Below are 16,206 nucleotides of genomic sequence, written 5' to 3'. Positions count from 1 at the left end.
TATTCTGAAGGTGGCAGGGGTAAAATACATGGAGCGAAAGTCTATTTACAATTTGTACAGAAAGCAGATGGCAGTTATAAGGGTCGAGGGACATGAAATGGAAGCAGTGGTTGGGAAGGGAGTGAGACAGGGCTGTAGACTCACCCCAATGTTATTCAATCTGTATATTGAGCAAGCAGTAAAGGAAACAAAAGAAAAGCCCGGAGTAGGCATTAAAATCCATGGAGAAGAAATAAAACTTTGAGGTTCGCCGATGACATTGTAATGCAGTCAGAGACAGCATAGGCCTTGGAAGAGCAGTTGAACGGAATGGACAGTGTCTTGAAAGGAGGATATAAGATGAACATCAACAAAAGCAAAACGAGTGTAATGGAATGTAGTCGAATTAAGTCTGCTGATGCTAAGGGAATTAGATCAGGAAATGAGACATTTAAAGTAGTAAATGTGTTTTGCTGTTTGTGGAGCAAAATAACTGATGATGGTCGAAGTAGAGAGGATATAAAATGTAGACTGGCTATGGCAAGGACAGCGTTTCTGAAGAAGAGAAATTTGTTAACATCGAGTATAGATTTAAGTGTCAGGAAGTCATTTCTGAAAGTATTTGTATGGAGTGTAGCCATGTATGGAAGTGAAACGTGGATGATAAATAGTTTGGACAAGAAGAGAATAGAATCTCTCGAAATGTAGTGCTACAGAAGAATGCTGAAGATTAGGTGGGTAAATCACATAACTAATGAGGAGGTATTGAATAGAATTGGGGAGAAGAGGAGTTTGTGGCACAACTTGACTAGAAGAAGGGATCGGTTGGTAGGACATGTTCTGAGGCATCAGGGGATCACAAATTTAGCATTGGAGGGCAGCATGGAGGATAATAATCGTAGAGTGAGACCAAGAGATGAATACACTAAGAAGATTCAGAAGAATGTAGGTTGCAGTAAGTACTGGGAGATGAAGAAGCTTGCACAGCATAGAGTAGGATGGAGAGATGCATCAAACCAGTCTCAGGTCTGAAGGCCACAACAACAACATTTTCGATTGATTTATCTCATTTTTGGTGTTAATTTTTGACCTATCTCGTGCCTCCTTTCCTCTTACGATCTCCATCGCAAGGAGTGAGGTCAGCACCAAAAGTGCAAGAACCAACACAGAAAGAGATTTAACAGTTCAAAAAGAGGAAGTTGGAGAATTTTAGTTCTTGTAATGACCAATTAAAAAATTTGCTTGTGTTGCGACAAGTGCTAAAACTAACAAACTTACCACAAAGCATTGGAAGCAGCCCAGATGAAAATGCCTAAGGATTCAGTTTTCTCAACAGCGATGATTCCGAGGAAGAACCTCTATGAGTAGACTTACATGATCATCTTGAGATGATGGACATAGTGCATGATCAGTCATGGAAATATTTGGGATATTTCTGTGGCAACAATTGCTGAGGTATGATTCCCTGTTGAATTGTGATACTACTTAAGCTGAGAGAAACTTATTTGGTCTTTGTGTATCAATAATTGACTGAAATTCTCGTTTCTTTAATTATTTTGGTTTGATATAAATATGTATCATTTGTACAACTATATGTATGCTGGAAGTCCCTACGAAGTTGTACACGTGGTCTAGCGGTAGCGTCTTGTATTCAAAATCCAAACGTCTTCGGTCCTGGGATCGATCTCCTCCACTGCCTAAATTTTGATAAATAATCAGCATTGGCGGCCGAAGACTTCCGGCATAAGAAGTCAGCCTCATTCTGCCAACGGCCTGGTCAAGGAGGGCGGAGGAGCGGATAGAGATTCAGGGCACTCTCTTGTCCTAGGGGTGGGAAATTGCCCCTAAAGGCGGAAGAATCAGCAATGATCAACGGCATGAGGATGCAGAAGGCAATGGAAACCACTGCATTAAAGACACGTAACTTGAATCCACAGGACATGTGGCCTGTAGTTGAATAATTGTCATGATGATCTCTCCATTGGCAAAAGATTCCGGAATAGTCCCCCATTCGGATCTCCGGAAGGGGACTGCCAAGGGGGAGGTTACCATGAGAAAAAGGTTGAATAATCGACGAAAGGATAATGTTCTACGAGTCGGGGCGTGGAATGTCAGAAGCTTGAACGTGGTAGGGAAACTAGAAAATCTGAAAAGGAAAATGCAGAGGCTCAATCTAGATATAGTAGCGGACAGTGAAGTGAAGTGGAAGGAAGACAAGGATTTCTGGTCAGATGAGTATCGGGTAATATCAACAGCAGCAGAAAATGGTATAACAGGTGTAGGATTCGTTATGAATAGGAAGGTAGGGCAGAGGGTGTGTTACTGTGAACAGTTCAGTGACCAGGTTGTTCTAATCAGAATCGACAGCACACCAACACCGACAACGATAGTTCAGGTATTCATGCCGACGTCGCAAGCTGAAGATGAACAGATAGAGGAAGTGTATGAGGATATTGAAAGGGTAATGCAGTATGTAGAGGTGACGAAAATCTAATAGTCATGGGCGACTGGAATGCAGTTGTAGGGGAAGGAGTAGAAGAAAAGGTTAAAGGAGAATATGGGCTTGGGACAAGGAATGAAAGAGGAGAAAGACTAATTGAGTTCTGTAACAAGTTTCAGCTAGTAATAGCGAATACCCTGTTCAAGAATCACAAGAGGAGGAGGTATGCTCGGAAAAGGCCGAGAAATACGGGAAGATTTCAATTAGATTACATCATGGTCAGACAGAGATTCCGAAATCAGATACTGGATTGTAAGGCGTACCCAGGAGCAGATATAGACTCAGATCACAAGATAGTAGTGATGAAGAGTAGGCTGAAGTTCAAGACATTAGTCAGGAAGAATCAATACGCATAGAAGTGGGATACGGAAGTTCTAAGGAATGACGAGATACGTTTGAAGTTCTCTAACGCTATAGATACAGCAATAAGGAATAGCGCAGTAGGCAGCACAGTTGAAGATCTCTAAAAAGGGCCATCACAGAAGTTGGGAAGGAAAACATAGGTACAAAGAGGGTAGCTGCGAAGAAACCATGGCTAACAGAAAAAATACTTCAGGTGATTGCTGAAAGGAGGAATTACAAAGATGTTCCGGGAAAATCAGGAATACAGAAATACAAGCCACTGAGGAATGAAATAAATAGGAAGTGCAGGGAAGGTAAGACGAAATGGCCGCGGCAAAACTGTGAAGACATCGAAAAAGATATGATTGTCTGAAGAACAGACTCAGCATACAGGAAAGTCAAAACAACCTTTGGTGACATTAAAAGCAACGGTGGTAACATTAAGAGTGCAACGGGAATTCCACTGTTAAATGCAGAGGAGAGAGCAGATAGGTGGAAAGAATACATTGAAAGCCTCTATGAGGGTGAAGATTTGTCTGATGTGATAGAACAAGAAACAGGAGTCGATTTAGAAGAGATAGGGGATCCAGTATTAGACTCGTAATTTAAAAGAGCTTTGGAGGACTTACGGTCAAATAAGGCTGAAGGGATAGATAACATGCCATCAGAATTTCTAAAATCATTAGTGGAAATGGCAACAAAATGTCTATTCAAGTTGGTGTGTAGAATATATGAGTCTGGCGACATACCATCTGACTTTCGGAAAAGCATCATCCACACAATTCCGAAGACCGCAAGAGCTGACAAGTGCGAGAATTATTGCACAATCAGCTTAACAGCTCATGCATCGAAGTTGCTTACAAGAATAATATACAGAAGAATGGAAAAGAAAATTGAGAATGCGCTAGGTGACGATCAGTTTGGCTTTAGGAAAAGTAAAGGCACGAGAGAGGCAATTCTGACGTTATGGTTAATAATGGAAGCAAGGCTAAAGAAAAATCAAGACACGTTCATAGGATTTGTCGACCTGGAAAAAGCGCTCGACAATATAAAATGGTGCAAGCTGTTCGAGATTCTGAAAAAAGTAGGGATAAGCTATAGGGAGAGACGGGTCATATACAATATGTACAACAACCAAGAGGGAATGATAAGAGTGGACGATCAAGAACGAAGCGCTCGTATTAAGAAGGGTGTAAGACAAGACTGTAGCCTTTCGCCCCTACTCTTCAATCTGTACATCGAGGAAGCAATGATGGAAATAAAAGAAAGGTTCAGGAGTGGAATTAAAATACAAGGTGAAGGGATATCAATGATACGATTTGCTGATGACATTGATATCCTGAGTGAAAGTGAAGAAGAATTAAATGATCTGCTGAACGGAACGAACAGTCTAATGAGTACACAGTATGGTTTGAGAGTAAATCGGAGAAAGACGAAAGTAATGAGAAGTAGTAGAAATGAGAACAGCGAGAAACTTAACATCAGGAGTGATGGTCACGAAGTCAATGAAGTTAAGGAATTCTGCTACCTAGGCAGTAAAATAACCAATGACGGACGGAACAAGGAGTACATCAATAGCAGACTCGCTATGGCAAAAAAGGCATTTCTGGCCAAAAGAAGTCTACTAATATCAAATACCGGCCTTAATTTGAGGAAGAAATTTCTGAGGATGTACATATGGAGTACAGCATTGTATGGTAGTGAAACATGGACTGTGGGAAAGCCGGAACAGAAGAGAATCGAAGCATTTGCGATGTGGTGCTATAGACGAATGTTGAAAATTAGGTGGACTGGTAAGGTAAGGAATGAGGAGGTTCTACACAGAATCGGAGAGGAAAGGAATATGTGGAAAACACTTATAAGGAGAAGGGACAGGATGATAGGACATCTGCTAAGACATGAGGGAATGACTTCCATGGTACTAGAGGGAGCTGTAGAGGGCAAAAACTGTAGAGGAAGACAGAGATTGGAATACGACAAGCAAATAATTGAGGATGTATGTTGCAAGTGCTTCTCTGAGATGAAGAGGTTAGCACAGGAAGAAATTCGTGGCGGGCCGCATCAGACCAGTAAGTAGACTGACAACAACAAACAAAGTACCTGTGAACAGTATGAAGGAAATTCATAACCACAGGATTCATGGTGTCCCACGGGGTTCAGTCTTGGATCCCTTATTGTTTTTAATATATATTGATGACTTTCCACTCCATATTCATGAAGATGCAAAGCTAGTCCTTTTTCCTGATGATAGAAGTATAGTAATCACAGCCAAAAAAACAAGAATCAGCTGAGGTAATTTTAAATAACGCCTTTCAGAAAATTATTATGTGGTTCTGTGCAAATGGACTCTCACTGAATTTTGAGGAAACACAGTATATACAATTCTGTACAGTAATTGGCATAACACCATTGATAAATATGAACAGAAGTGTGTTGCTAAAGCAGAATCTTCAAAATTTCTGGGTGTGATCATTCATGAGAAGCTGATTTGATAGAAACACATTTATGACCTGCTGAAATGGTTAGGTTCAGCTACTTATGAAATTGCAAATTCTTGTGGTAAACATGTCAGTAAATTAAACTGCTATACATATTTTTAATCAGTGCTTCCATATGGTGTCATACTTTAGGGTAATTCATTACTAAGAGGGAATGTATTCATTAGACAAAAGAGTGTAATCAGAATAAAAGCTGGTGCCCACCCATTTAGCCTTATAGGCTTTTATAAAGAACTCTGGATATTCACAGTACCTTTGCAATACTTATATTTACTGATGAAATTGGTTATAAATAAGCCATCCCACTTTTAAAAAACTGGGGAAACTTTGGCACAAAAAGCGGTGAATTATGCTGCCACAAAAATCTTTAGTAATTTGCCAAATAACATTAAAAGTCTGACAGACAGCCAACCAGCATTTAAAAACAAATTTAAAAAAAATTCTGAATGATAGTTCCTTCTTTTCAATAGATCAATTTTTACATATGAATTAATAACTGTAAAAAAATAATTATTTTGTGTAAAGAAAATTTATGTTAAAGTGACATGTACCGCATCATTACAAAATGTTGTATTCATGAACTATGGAATAAGTATTTATGTGTGTAGGTATAATAGCTAGGTACATGTTGTAAAATATTAATACGCTAATTTTTATTTTACCACAGAGACTACATTTTGTCAGAGTAGGTAAGTGTCCTTCCTAGTGTTTTCCAGTTGTTTGCAGTGAAACTATGTGTTGGTCTTTAAACCCAGTTTGCATCAGCAGTACAGACAATGGGGCCTCTGGCGCACACTTCATAAGCTAAGAATCATTCCATTATATCATACCAGTGACGTGAAAAGACCTGGGATACTTTGTCAGTAGTCACAGAAACCACGCAGCTTCATCACACACACGCACACACACACACACACACACACACACACACACGTATACACAGACACACACACACACACGCACACACACACACACACACACATACACCACACAGTTTTCTCTGCCACTCACAATTCTACATTTTACTGGCATAAAAACTGAAATATGCCATCAGTATGTAACCTAAGGCCGCCATCTTGCTCTGTTAGTTCAATGTCTAACCCCTGCTCTCGTTCTTCGATCTATATACCTCACTGCTGCCTTCCTACTCTCATAATTTGACTGTTGATCCCAAAATAAGTTACACTGATTGTTCACTCTCTGACGTTCTGCTCCACCATCTTTGTTCTGCTAGTTTTGTTTCAGTGCCCAATGAGTTTACGCTGTATAAATTGGTGAGCAGCTGCCATCTAAGCTTCAAGGCTCCAAGTGCTTCAAACGTCTACCGTATTTAGCTGATAATGCCAATTTACATTCCATTATAGGGAGTCTGTATGTAGGTTGGATCTGATTATGAACTTGAACAGTTGATGTATCAGCATTATTTAACATCTTCGATCTTCTCGATTTTCTTCTTCAAGCTCGCTTCTAGCTAGTCTCAGACTGACTAAAATCAATACCTCATTTGTCATAGTCCACTAGCCGAGGAGAAATGTATGCGGCGATCTGAATCGTCCTCCTTACTAGATTTTATGTTTTCAATATAACTAATAGGAACAGTATGTACCTAAATAGGCGTATGTTGACCTTGCAGAGATTGCAAACGAGTGATGTATTCATTCTGTATTTTAACATTTTTTTCGTAAAAAACATGTATTTCCTACCATTTCCACAGCTAAATTAATAACACATTTTATTTTCCTTGTCCGAAATTATTTGTCGACAAAATTTAAAACAGTTTGTTTACTTATTATATACCACATTTTCCCCATACTACGTCACTATACAAGACGAAAAAACTAGTTTACTTTTTATGCTAATGCTGTGGTATGGGAGCAACTTGTGTTATTGCAAATGTTGAAAAAACGGTGGGTGTAAGAAATGAATTGTTATCACCTGACATTTTTTAGAAGTATTATAGTACTTGTTCACCGTACCAAATATCATATTACGGAAAAAGAAGGTAATTCATCATTTTCTACGGTAGAGAAATGTAACCTTGGCGTTGTTGACTGGCTAATATACCTTTTATCCTTTTCTGTCTTTTACCTAGTTGAGGCTATATTCCACTAATGGTTTAACAAACGAACTTTCACCGATTGACTTGTTTTTGAAGGTTTTCAGTAGTGGTTCACCTCACCAAACAAGATTTTAGGAGGAAAAGAGATAATGCACCTGTTAGGCACTAAAAAAAATGTTTGACATTATTAACTGGATGATATACTCCGCTACGTTCCGCTGCTGCTGTAGTAAACGAACTTTTATCATTTAATGCTCCTACACGGCCAACGATCGAAAATGATATATATGTATATTAACCGGTCAACAACGCCAATAATATTTGTACCAAGCATCATTTTAGGTGGAGGGGGGTGGCCGGTAATGCATCTTATTCTAGGTTAGAATAGAATTGACGTTATTATCTGCTGACACAGATTTTTATTCCTTTCGATTTCTGACCTAGCTGAGATTATGATCCACTGGTTGATCAATAATGGACTTCCTTCACCTGATAATTTTTAATAGTTTTTCAGTAATGCTTGACCTAACCAAAGAAGATTTTAGGAGTGAAAAAGATAATGCATCATGTTCGATACAAGAAAAATGTTACTAATATTATTGACTTGCTTTATATTTGCTGTAGCTCGCGAAGGTACCGACACAGCTTTATGTTTCAACAGGTTTGGTTTGTTCTATGCTGAGGAAGAATGCGACGTTTTATGGTAGGAATATGGTGCCAAACTTCGCTACATGCTTTACAGACCATACCTTCTTCTTCTTCCTCTTTTTTCTTTTTTTTTCATAGACAACTGACAAGTGATATCAAGTGTTAACTCTAAGAAAAGATCTATGGCATGTGTAGATGCCGAGGTCACATTTCCTGATTCTTTAGCACAATGGACTATGCTAAAAATTATGCATTTTGGACAGTTATTTAATTCAGTGTAATTCTGAAACTCCATATTTTTGTAATACGCCAGTATAAATACAGAAAGCACCGAATACGTTATACTAGTTTGGTAACCATTCAGATCAAGATGTCAACTACTCTGTTTCTGACAGCCAGCTATAGAAAAGGACTTGTGATGTCACGATAACATCACTTCTTCGTCACACGAGGTTATAAACTCTATGTACTCTTTCACATTACTCAACCGGAATTTCTGCCGTTTATCACTTTAACAAGCCAATGGTCTTTAGATGTAGCTATTCCATCAGTTTTAAACCCTGAAAGTGGCTTTTCTGTTGATAGATGTGCAATACCGAAACCATCACACTCAGATTAAGTGTAACCATCGGTTACAGCCCAGATGGGAGTAGAGGTTTTTAAACAGATTTTTCATGTCATAGATCTGGTAAACGCCATTGGCTTCATCATTTTCTGCGATTACTCCAACGTTTGGCGCTTTCAGTTAGTATTTACAGAGACCACTGGTATCTTGTATTCCTCAATTGTATCCTGAGTTTCCCATGTAGTCGATTTAAAGAAGTTTGTAAGCCTTGTTTAGACATCCGCAATGACTTATTCTTTTTCCAGTAGCAGTTTAGAGTCTTCCTTCATGGGAACCGTTTTCCCCAAATATTTCAGTTTGCATGTTTTGACTTTGGCCTCTTCCATATACAGTTTTCTTTAGTGTACACATAAAACGTTAAGTGCATTGAAACGTGTAATTTCTGTAATTGTGAATGGTTTAAGTCTGTTTAGAACATCATTTTTTTTCCTTAAGACTTGGGAAACTGCATTATTTATGGAAACCAATCCTAAGTCAGCAACGCTTATCTGATGGTATTGCGGAGAAGAATGTTCTAGTTTGCGTTAAATGTGTTCCTCTAGCTTTACTATAACACTTATTTTGTCATTGTTGGTGTCTGTGTTAACAATTCCCACATAGTTTGCAGGTAATTATTAAAATTATATGCAGACAGAACATAATATATAATCATGGTCTCGATTATCTGGTTGGTTTACCTTGTATTCAAGTCAGCTTTCATCTATTCTTATTGGTGTCGTAGAAAAACTGCAGAACACTCATAGTAAGTAGTTAACGTAGTAACTACTGGCACACAGTACAGCCGAACGCGTGGTAAATACTGTTCCTTAGTGTTTAGTAGACTGACAGTGTCCCAATGTGTCAAACACATCATCCAATCTGTTGTCATGAATTGTAGATTCCAGGCTGGTAACAACATGTTCATGTTCCTCATAGCGCATAGAAGGAGACTTTAAAAATCGATAAGATGTTTTCCGATGTCTTTACTCCTGGGCTTGTGATATGAAACATAGATTTGTTACATATCTCTATTAGACAACTGGGGCTCTTCTGCATAAAACCGTCTATTACAACTGCCTTATCGTTATAGACGAATGCACGGTTTAGCGGCGATATATACTGATAAAGTTCTCCCTAACTTCGAACCACAGCTAGTGGATTAAAATCCTCGAGCTGCCGTTCGAGTACTCCTCAAAAATGGTTCAAACGACTCTTAGCACTATGAGACTTAACATCTAACTTCATCAGTCCCCTAGAACTTAGAACTACTTACACCAAACTAAACTAAGGGAATCAGACACATCCATGCCCGAGGCAGCATTCGAACCTGCGACGGTAGCGGTCGCGCGGTTCCAGACTGAAGCGCCTAGAACCGCTCGGCCACGCCGGCCGATGACGACTTTGAAACATTTTGTCAACCGATATGAGTAAAAAATTCTAATAGGGTTAGGTCTTACGTAAAATCAGTAAGAGGTTCGATATCCTCTTTCCATTCACTCAGTGACCTTTCTGGCACCGAAACGGAAGACAGCAGAGAAAAGGACGACATACTGAATTAGGACTTTTCGGATATTTCACCATGGAAGATTACAACATGGTCTCTCCTTTCAATTATCGTTCGAACGTCTAAATGGAAAATCCTGAGGAAACTGATTACGGAATGGGAAAGAAACTACAATAGTTTGGCAGTGCAAAGGCATCAGGACGAGATGAGATACCTACAAGACTTTAGGAAGATTACGCGGAAGAACTTTCTCACCTTGTAGAAGCTGTTTCACTTAGATCTCTGGAGCAACGAAGGGTGACTAGTGACTAGGGTACAGCGTTTTCAAGAAAGGTCGTAGGACAGATGCCAATAATTATAGGCCTACATCGTTGACTTCAATGTGCTGTAGAATTATGGAATATATTGTATATTGAAAAATTATTACCTTTTTCGACGACGAAAATTTTCTCTATAAGTACTCCTCGGCCATTGTGAAGTGGTGACAGTCTTTTGATTGCTGCTGTCATTCTTATATAGCAGGGCTGCCTTTCTAACGTCACTGGTTCTCGCTCCAGTGAAATATAAAATAACGTTTCTCTCGTGGGTACACGGCGCCCGCTTCAGCCCTTCGATGCCCAGTTTCCAAGCTATGCTTAGCTGCAGGCTCCCGTCTTTACTGAGGGAGTTGTCACAAATTTTTATCTCGATCGTTTCTTTTTTTACCCTGTCTCAGGAACTATTGTTCAATTTAATAGGAGATGTCTCTTTGAATGCAATACGTCAGCTTTCTAGAGCATGCTATGCTACCGCTAATTTGTCAGGATACCGAAGGCGAAACCGTCTCTTGTGTTCTACACAATGATGTTCAATAGTACTCACTGTCTGACGTAAAACTGTTCACACCCGGGCCGTACTTCACATACAAAGTCACGACAGAGGCAGAGACAGTCGGCAGCTTGCTGCTCCTTGACGCCCTCGTTCGCCGCAAAGCGATTGGGTGTTTCAGCGTCAATATTTCCCGGAAACCCACCCGTGCGGAGCGATATGTACCCGCTAACAGCTATTACTATCCATTGCCAAAACACTCTATTCCGAAGACCTTGGCGCATCGAACGGAAGCCGTCTCGGACGCTGAAAACCTGTCGAAGGAATTGAGCCACTTACAGAAAACATTCAAGCTACAACCACTACCAGATTTCGCAAGTCGTTTTTCCGAAAACACAGCAGCATAGGGATCCCGAGGAGAACTACAGCAAGCTTGCGTTTTTGCCGTTCTGCGACTCAATAACAGGAAGGATTAGTTAGCTCTTGAAGATGCATAAATTAGATTCGGTCTTCAGGGCTCCAACAAAAGTTCGACAGCTCACAAGGTCTGTGAAAGACAATGTAGCCCTCAGAACGCATGGAGCATGTAAGATACCGTGTGGGTGTGGACAGTCTTATGTCGTACTACTGAACAGCGCTGGGGTAGAACAATAGAGATGTTTCGGTACCCCGAGAAATCATCAGTAGCAGAGCTTGCTATAGAACGCGCACTGTATTGCTTTCGAAAAGGTATCTTTGGTAACAAGCATTAATAGTTTCTTGGGTAGTGTAATAAAAGAAGTGATCGAAATGAAAATGTTCGACATCATTCTCAATGAAGACGGCGGCCTGCAGCTAATCACTTCATGGATCTGGCATTCTGAAGGTTGAAGCAGGCTCGGCGGGCGCGCAACGAAAACATTACCTTATATGGCGCTACAGCGGGCACCAGCGACGTCACAGAAGGCAGCGCTGCTGTAGAAGGACGGCAGCAGCAACCAAAAGGCAGTCACCACTTGACAATGACAGAGGAGTATTCGGCCGACAGCTTGTGGATTTTAGAACACTTGAGGCTACTGAACGCTCGAGAGTTCCATCTGCCTTAGCGTTCCTTACAATCACACTGTTTTTAGTGTTCTTGGACACAGAAACCATTGTCTGACGTTAAGCAATTACGTATTCCCTGTTTGTTACAAACTCCAGCTACATCTTGTGGTATATCCGGGGCCATAATGTAGTAGTCCTCTAAGTAAGGCCGCTGCAAAATCCCAGACAAGTTGTCCATTAGTACAGCCATTTTAACATCAGTTGATTCCACGTTATATGGTACCCACACAGAATTTTTAAATTCCCTTGAAATAGTTTTCAGTGCTTCCTTGTCGATTTTGCCTAGCATTCCTCTTGCTGTTTCATTGTCGTTCCTGTGTAGGAGGAATGATAGACTTGTCTTGGTGTGTTATCACGTAGAATGAGCTTGGAAAGATTGCCCGAAGGGTGGGTAATGTTTGTTCCAGAAGAACTAGGCCAGGAGAAGATTGTAGGACTGTTAGACTGAATCTGATTAATAGACAGATGTCAATAGGTGAAATCTGGGCACAGGCTGCACGCAGGGTTGACATGCGTTGTTTTTCCTGCTGTCATCATAGCACAGGCAGCAGATACTTGCATGATGTAGTGTGAGCGTCAGGTGAGTGATGCTCAGCAGTGAGTGTCGCTTTTGTTCGTAGTGCTCAGATCGGCACCAATGCGTCTGTGAACAGCCAGGTGAAAGGACGCAGAAAAATGCGATATCCACACCCTCCACCTCTTAAAATCGTAGTGTGGGGCGCTATAGGATATGAAAACGGGGCTAAATTGGCAATTGCTGAAGGGTGGCTGTGTAGTTGCCTACATATGGCGAAAATGATCATGACCAGGGTACATAATTACATATTATAGCAGGATAATGCAAGAGTCACGCTTCAGTTCACACCACAAATGCTTTGAGAGACGCACAAATCTTGGACTGTCCAATGTTTTGTCAACTATGGGCATATCTGATGTGTGTGGGAGAACGTATACTTTTACACCAACCTGTAGTCGGCAGTCTTCATGAACTGACGCTGTTTTTCTCTCAGGTATTACATGAAATTATTCAAATCACATATGGGGGTTATTTGCTTTCACGCCCTACGATTAGAAGAGCATTTTTGGTGGTAGCTAGTGCTCCTTTAGAAGACATATGATTTAAAAAATATGAGTGTCCATGATCAGCTGCTGTGTAAATTTTATTTAAATGTGCCACTAGTTTCTGTGTGTATGGACCATCTTCTGACCCCTTGATAATTCAAAACAAAAGAGACTATGACGTCATGGATTGCCTCAAAGAGCCTTCTGCTCTTTCTTCTTAAATAGACAATATGTTGCCAACTGGCTCCTTTTACACTGCGACTATACGATGTACACTACTTGATAATTGCTAAGGAAGAACTGACCCTTGATAAAAAAAACAACCGCCAGTTGCTGTGGAACAACCGCCAATTATTACAGAACACTGGACCAACTAAGTAAGAGGAAATGTAGAGGGTGGAACGTGTTAACTGTGCACGAACGCGATATTCGTTATGGTAACATGTCTGAAAGACATCTTTTTAGTACTTACGATCGTGGAAGAGCAGTTGGACCGCTGGAAGCCGGTCAAACTGCCACCACCGAGGTCAGACTAACGTTTATGTCCAAAAGCGTGAATTCGTGATTTAAAACGCCGCTGAAGGTAGAAATTCTTTGCGAAAGCGTGCCGGTGGTATTAGACGGACCACCGCATCGCAAGAGAATCGATACGTAGCCTCAGCATCAGAAAGGAACAGACATTTCACTCCTAGTCAGATCACTGTAGACTTTTCAGCTGCTACCGGTACGCCCGTATCTGGTGGTCGTGCGGTAGCGTTCTCGCTTCCCATGCTCGGGTTTCCGGGTTCGATTCCCGGCGGGGTCAGGGCTTTTCCTGCCTCGTGATGGCTGGGTGTTTTGTGATGTCCTTAGGTTAGTTAGGTTTACGTATTCTTAAGTTCTAAGGGACTGATGACCTCAGATGTTGAGTCCCATAGTGCTCAGAGCTGTTTGAACCATTTTGAACGTCATCTGGATGGCCTAGGCGTTATGGAGACATTATTCACAATGACCGAACATCGCTGCACATCTTTGCGCTAGGTACTCTTAGAGCATATCTGCATTGCAGGGACATTACTCTGGATCATGGACATCTGTTTAGGGGGGCGGTAGGTCCCGACTTTTCATTTGCGGACGAGAATGCCCGCCCCCATAAGATCGCTTACATGTCGGACACATTGGAAAGCAAAGATATTGAATGTAATGAATAGCCTGCGTACTATCCGGACCTAAACCCCATAGAACAAGCCTTGGACAATCTTAGCAGATGTGTTTCTCAATGAACATCTCCTCTCCGAACCGTTAAAGAACTGAAAACTGTTTTGAGAGAGGATTAGGACAAAAGCACCACAAACACCCCTCAGCATTTAGTAGCCACCTTGGGTAATAGGCTCAAAATGCTCATTAGTGCCAGAGGAAGGCATATTCCTTACTGAGAGTCCGATATCGACCGTTATACTGCAAGTCAGACCTGTATCAAACATGAGCGTCATTTATGTCTGTTATCCTGTTTCCCAAGACGTGAAATCTGTACGTCTTTCCTTATAAATATACCACTCTACCGCTATTAGATATATAATATTATGTCTCACGTGCTGGCCGCGGTGATCTAGCGGTTCTAGGCGCTCAGTCCGGAACCGCGCGACTGCTACGGTCGCAGGTTCGAATCCTGCCTCGGGCATGGATGTGTGTGATGTCCTTAGGTTAGTTAGGTTTAAGTAGTTCTAAGTTCTAGGCGACTGATGATCTCAGATGTTAAGTCGCACAGTGCTCAGAGCCATTTGAACGATTTTATGTTTCACGTAGTCCATTATTTCCTCCGATACTTCCTGTCCAACAATGTCTCTGCTCCTCAGCAACTGACAATCAGAGTACATTCATTCAAACGTTTCAGGTGGCTTCATGGTGTTGAAATTGCCTAACTGTATTTGTTGTACATCTGTACGCAACATTTTAGTGTATTCAGCACGTATGGAGACAACTACTTGCCAAAACCACTAATGTCCATATTTAATGTACTTTTAAGTGATTGTGACGGAATGAATTATTACACAAAAGTCTTCTGCTACTGTATAAGCCTGTAGAAATTGCATGTAGCAGAGTGGTACACATTTACGTGTATTTCAGTAAAAGATCAGCTTGCTACATACAAACGTGGAAATTTTAGATCAAAGTACAACACAAAACAAATCTTTACTTCCCTTTAAATAATTTTCTGTGTAGCTCCACGACAACATATTAAATATTCGTCACAGCAAAGCGGTAACGAAAATATTCATCAAGAAACTTCGGTATTATCCACTGTACATATCAGGTTTGTTTCTCTTGAAACGTTTCCCTTGTACTCAAAAAAAAAAAAAAAAAAAAAAAATCAAATAGGTCTCACAAATACGCTGACAGAGAGTTATCGTTCCCTAAATGTCCTGTAAACATTACAGCACAAGGATCTAGCGAACTGAAGATAGTTTTTTGTATTATCTAAGTCCTTCCTCACGTCAATTAACACACATCAGCTCGCAGCAGAAAAAATATAGATACTCTTACGGTAGCTATAATATGGAACCTTTCAAGAAAGAAATGACAGAACAGCAGTACAGTTCCCTATCGGTGGCTTTCGTTAGGTCAGACACCGAGAGAGATCTTTTACCATCGCAAAAATAGAACGGCAACAGCGCTCTCCCACTACCGTTCCCGATTTGAAAAAACAACGAGAAGAAAAACACTAATCAGTCAGCTCTGTGGCATAAGTAATACTTCTGCCTAACATAATAAACTGAATGTAAGCACCAGCATACACAACAAATTATAGTAAGTTAATGAACGAAAGCGGAAACATGAAATGTGATAAAAAAGACTGAATTCTTACAACTTTATTAGCTCTGAAAATGTAACAGTTTGTTTTTATCATCCAAAGACATACCAGTTTTTTATTCAATCGAATACAAGTCAGTAACTTATACATATGTACGAAATGTTTTCTTACCGACAGAAGCACAGTGGACATAAAAATAAGTGAAATGGTTTGAAACTTCGTGAAAGAAGTACTCAATTTTTAAAATACGTTTAAGTTTTCATATTTAATAAGGTTGACGTGACTTCTCGTCCATCAGACTGATAACCGAGAATGATGTCTTTAGT

Source organism: Schistocerca gregaria, chromosome 6 (assembly GCF_023897955.1).
Source record: "Schistocerca gregaria isolate iqSchGreg1 chromosome 6, iqSchGreg1.2, whole genome shotgun sequence".
In the NCBI taxonomy this organism is placed as follows: domain Eukaryota; kingdom Metazoa; phylum Arthropoda; class Insecta; order Orthoptera; family Acrididae; genus Schistocerca; species Schistocerca gregaria.
The sequence above is the reverse complement of the archived record's forward strand: the minus strand, read 5'-3'. Positions refer to the sequence as shown.